We start from the raw sequence: 5,813 nt of genomic DNA, 5'->3' as shown, positions 1-5,813 counted from the left end.
ATGATGAAAAGGACATTTTTTTTTTTTTTGGTAGTTCTAGAAGCTGTTCTGTTCAGCAACAAGTTGCAGTTTTAGTTTTCTTGAAGGAGAAGATGAGCACATGTCCTTCTACTCTGCCATCTTGTAGAGAGCAAGCGCAAAAAAGCATATGGGGAAAAGGAAAGAACTCTCATGCACTGGTGGAAGGGAATGTAAATTGGTGCAACCACTATGGAAAACAATATGGAGGTTTCTCAAAATTTTAAAAATAGAGCTACCATTTGATCCAGCAATTCTACTTCTTTGTATAAATCCAAAGAAAATGAAAACATTAATTTATTTGAAAAGGTATATCCACCCCTATGTTCATCACAGTACTATTTCTAATAGCCAAGATATGGAAAAAATCCTAAGTGTCCATAGATGGATGAATGGATAAAGAAGATACTGACAAATAAAAAAAGTATATGGAGTAGTACTTAGCCATAAAAAAGAATGAAATCTTGCCATTTCAACATGGATGGACCTAGAAGGTATTACGCTAAGTGAAGTAAGTCAGACAGAGAAAGACAAATACCATATGGTCTCACATATGTTTGGAATCTAAAAAACAAAAGAAAATTTTAAAAAAATCAAGATCATAGATAAAAAGAACAGACTAATTGTTGCCAGAGGGCAAGGGGTTGGAGGGTGGGCAAAATGAGTGAAGGGGGTCAATAGGTATAACCTTCCAGTTATAATACAAATAAGTCATAGGATGTAATGTCCAGCATGGTGACTATAGTTAATAATTCTGTATTGCACATTTGAGTTACTTGGAGAGCAAACCTTAGAAAATATTAGAAATCTTCATTACAAGGGAAAAAAAGATATTTGTGACTATGTATGGTGACTAATGGTAACTAGATTTATTGTGATATTTGTTTCACAGTGCATACAAATATCAAATCATTATGTTTTCCACCCGAAACTAACATAGTGTTATATATCAGTTATATCTCAATTTAAAAAATGTTTAGTTTTTTAAGAACTTTGGTTTTGAATAAGAATATTATTTAAACCTAGCCACCATGTTCTGCTTTTTCATAATTAATTCAAAACAGAGCAGAACTCTGGAATACTTCAATACAATTTATTCTTCAGATTTTTTCCTTTTTTAAAAATTTTTTTCCCATTTTTCTAAGTAAAGGAACTTTCTTGATTCCTACATAGCAAAGTATGGCATGTCTCTATAAGCAAGGTAAAAAGACAGCCCTCAGAATGGGAGAAAATAAAAGCAAATGAAACAACTGACAAAGGATTAATTTCCAAATTTCCAAAATATACAAGCAACTCATACAATGCAATACCAGAAAACAAGCAACCCGATCAAAAAGTGGGGAAAATACCTAAACAGACATTTTTCCAAAGAAGACATACAGACGGCTAAGAAACACTTAAAAAGATGCTCAATATCACTCATTATTAGAGAAGTGCAAATCAAAACTACAATGAGATATCACCTCACACTAGTCAGAATGGCCATCATCAAAAAGTCTACAAACAATAAATGGTGGAGAAAAGGGAACCCTCTTGCATTGTTGGTGGGAATATAAATTGATACAGCCACTATGCAAGATGGTATGGAGATTCTTTAAAAAACTAGAAATAAAACCACCATATGACCCAGTAACCCCACTCCTAGGCATATACCCTGAGAAAACCAAAATAGAAAAAGACACATGTACCCCAATGTTCACTGCAGCACTATTTACAATAGCTAGAACATGGAAGCAACCTTGATGGCTAACGACAGATGAATGGATAAAGAACTTGTGGTACATATACACAGTGGAATATTACTCAGCCATAAAAGGGAATGCATTTGAGTCAGTTCTAATGAAGTGGATGAACCTAGAGCCTATTATACAGAATGAAGTAATTCAGAAAGAGAAAGATAAATATTGTATACTAACACATATATGTGGAATCTAGAAAGATGGTACCAAAGAATTTATTTACAGGGCAGCAATGGAGAAACAAACATAGAGAACAGACTTGTGGACATGGGGAGAGGGGAGGAGAGGGTGAGATGTATGGAGAGAATAACATGGAAGCTTACATTCAGTTCAGTTCAGTTCAGTCGCTCAGTCGTGTCCGACTCTTTGCGACCCCATGAATCACAGCACGCCAGGCCTCCCTGTCCATTACGAGTTCCCGGAGTTTACTCAAACTCATGTTCATCGAGTCAGTGAAGCCATCCAGCCATCTCATCCTCTGTCGTCCCCTTCTCCTCCTGCCCTTAATCCCTCCTAGCATCAGAAAACTAAGATCATGGCATCTGGTCCCATCACTTCATAGGAAATAGATGGGGAAACAGTGGAAATAGTGGCTGACTTTATTTTTTTGGACTCCAAAATCACTGTAGATGGTGACTGCAGCCATGAAATTAAAAGATGCTTACTCCTTGGAAGGAAAGTTATGACCAACCTAGATAGCATATTAAAAAGCAGAGACATTACTTTGCCAACAAAAGTTCGTCTGGTCAAGGCTATGGTTTTACCAGTGGTCATGTATGGATGTGAGAGTTGGACTGTGAAGAAAGCTGAGTGCCAAAAAATTGATGCTTTTGAACTGTGGTGTTGCAGAAGACTCTTGAGAGTCCCTTGGACTGCAAGGAGATCCAACCAGTTCATCCTAGAGGAGATCAGTCCTGGGTGTTCACTGGAAGGACTGATGCTGAAGCTGAAACTCCAATACTTTGGCCACCTCATGCGAAGAGTTGACTCACTGGAAGCTTACATTACCATATGTAAAATAGATAGCCAATGGGAATTTGCTGTAAACCCAACAGGGGCTCTTGTATCAACCTAGAGGTGTGGGATGGGATGGTAGATGGGAGGGAGGTTCAAGAGGGAGGGGACCTATGGCTGATTCATGTTGAAGTTTGACAGAAAACAACAAAATTCTGCAAAGCAATTATCCTTCACTTTAAAAATAAATAAATAAATTAAAAAAATGGCGTTTCTGGTTTTCCAGCTCATGTTTACCCTTAATGTGTTACAGGCCCCAGGGCTATCCCAAGGAGAAAATGCAAGCACCTTCCCATGATAAGCCCTGTGCTAGACGCCAGGTACATAAATGAAAACAAGATCTCTGCCTTGGATAATGAATCATATTCAATAATATAGTTCTGTTTCCATATATAGCAGTAAAGGATTGTGAAAAGTGCTGTGGGATCAGAGGGGGGAATTTGTTCTTGTGGGAAGGAGGAAGGATGAAGATTGAGGAAGACTTCACAGAGATTGTGAGTTTTGAAATGGGATTTGAAGGATGTCAGAGTGTACTAGGAAGAGATGCACAGAAAAAAACACTCCAGACTGTAGTTAAAGTGAAAGTGTTAGCCACTCAGTAGTGTCTGACTCTGCAACTCCATGCACTGTGTCCATGGATTTCTCCAGGCAAGAATACTGGAGGAGGTAGCCATTTCCTCTTCTCCAGGAGATCTTCCCAACCCAGGGATCAAACCGCGGTCTCCTGCATTGCAGGTGGATTCTTTATCATCTGAGCCACCACGAAAGCTCTAGACAGTAGGTATAGCATTTTTAAAAAGGCATGGAGTGAGGACAAGCTTTGGGAATGGTGAACAGTTCAGTGTTACTACAGCATAGGGTTCTTAGGGAGACATGAAGGGAAGTGGAGAAGCAAACAGATACCAGAAAAAAGGGCTTTGGACACCTGCCTGAGGGGTTAGATTTGTTACTATTGGCCATGCACCCGCAGAAGGCTATTGAGCCCCACTTCAGCTGTTAGACAAAATGTGTTCTATTCCTTGGCCCTCTGTCTCTAGAATTGAGCCATTGCTCTTCTATTGGGTCCACTGTTTCTTCTGGGTCCCCTGACCTTAGCTCTACATAACTCCTGTTGTTTGCCTCAGGTTTCAAGGCCTTGAAAACTGTCTAGATTTGAAGTGAGCTTTTTCAGAAAACATTTGATATGCTACCTCGGGCCCTATACACTACAGGCAAATGGCATTCATGTTTCGGACTTGGATTAGCTCTTTCTGTTCTCCCCTCAAAGGAGGACAATTCAGTTCAGTTCAGTCACTCAGTCGTGTCCGACTCTTTGCGACCCCATGAATCGTAGCACGCCAGGCCTCCCTGTCCATCACCAGCTCCCAGAGTTTACTCAAACTCATACCCATCGAGTCAGTGATGCCATCCAGCCATCTCATCCTCTGTTGTCCCCTTCTCCTCCTGCCCCCAGTCCCTCCCAACATCAGGGTCTTTTCCAATGAGTCAACTCTTCGCATGAGGTGGCCAAAGTATTGAAGTTTCAGCTTCAGCATCAGTCCTTCCAGTGAACACCCAGGACTGGTCTCCTTTAGGATGGACTGGTTGGATCTCCTTGCAGTCCAAGGGACTCTCAAGAGTCTTCTCCAACACCACAGTTCAAAAGCATCAATTTTTTGGCACTCAGCTTTCTTCACAGTCCAACTCTCACATCCATACATGACCACTGAAAAAACCATAGCCTTGACCAGACGGACCTTTGTTGGCAAAGTAATGTCTCTGCTTTTTAATATGCTATCTAGATTGGTCATAACTTTCCTTCCAAGGAGTAAGAGTCTTTTAATTTCATGGCTGCAGTCATCACCTGCAGTGATTTTGGAGCCCCCAAAAATAAAGTCTGACACTGTTTCAATTAGGTACTCACTATTTTTAAGTTTCACGTTCATTTCTCAGTGATCTGTAGTCACCACTGAATGAGTGTGGGCTGATTAGTGATCTTTGTGTTCAATCAGGGGTTACCTAACTGGATAAGGACAAAGCTGAGAACAAAATTCAGGCCTCCTGACTCCCGGTCCAGTACTCTTTCAGTCGTGCTCCAACTTCCGGCACTGCTCAGTTAGTTTTGGGCCAGAGCAGATGTACTGGGCTACCTCAAACTCACAGGGCCTGGAGTGAGAGTGAAGCTAAGGGAAAGCCCTGTGCCTGGAATGGAATTCTGTACCTCAAGCCAGAGAGCAAGATTTTTTGTCTTTTGTCACCTCTCTTTCTTACGTAAAACGGGAGCCCAGCCTACTTAATTCTCAGCTGCAGCTGAAAGCAGGGAGTGTGGTGGGTTGCTTTGCGGGAGCTTCCTGTCTTTGGAAAAGTCCCGCTGTAAAGGGAGTTTTCTGTATAGAAGTGGTGACTGGATGGGACCCTCCATGGTTTCCAGCTTCTGCACATAGTTTCTGTATGAATTATGTTGTTTTGTTTTCTGCCGCGCTGCACGGCTTTCTGTATCTTAGTTCCCCGGCCAGGGACTGAATCCAGACTACAGCAGGGAAAGCTCGGAGTCCTAACCATTGGGCACCCAGGAAACGCCTGCACACACGTTTTCTGACATCGGCTCAAATGAGCTCGCAGGGCAGCTGTGTGCTGCTGATCAGGGTATGTCAAAAATTTTCTGCTGGGCAAATGTGACGAGTGACCAGACACGACTTAGCCACTAAATCAGTAACAACAGCCACCATTTACTGCTTACAGCACCAGACACTGTCCACACCAAGTCGTTTCATTTCATATCTAGGAACGTGAGAATGGGTTGAATGATCTTTTCAAATGAGGAAATGGACGTTTAATATTTTACCCATTTATCAGATTCCAAAACTTTTTTTCGGCTTCTCTTTTTCTCCAGTTTCTACCTTGTTTGAAAACAGGAGAAGGGCGTGGCTTCCGATCTGGTTTTCTGGCCGCCTGGAGATGAGGAAACAGAGAGAGGAGGCCGGGGCCCCGCCCACTCTGCGGTGGGCGGGACCCTCGTAGCGCCTGTGGGCGGCCCGTCTGTGGGCGGGGCCTTCCGTGGGC

Source organism: Cervus canadensis, chromosome 2, assembly GCF_019320065.1.
Source record: "Cervus canadensis isolate Bull #8, Minnesota chromosome 2, ASM1932006v1, whole genome shotgun sequence".
NCBI classification, from domain to species: Eukaryota; Metazoa; Chordata; class Mammalia; order Artiodactyla; family Cervidae; genus Cervus; species Cervus canadensis.
The sequence above is the reverse complement of the archived record's forward strand: the minus strand, read 5'-3'. Positions refer to the sequence as shown.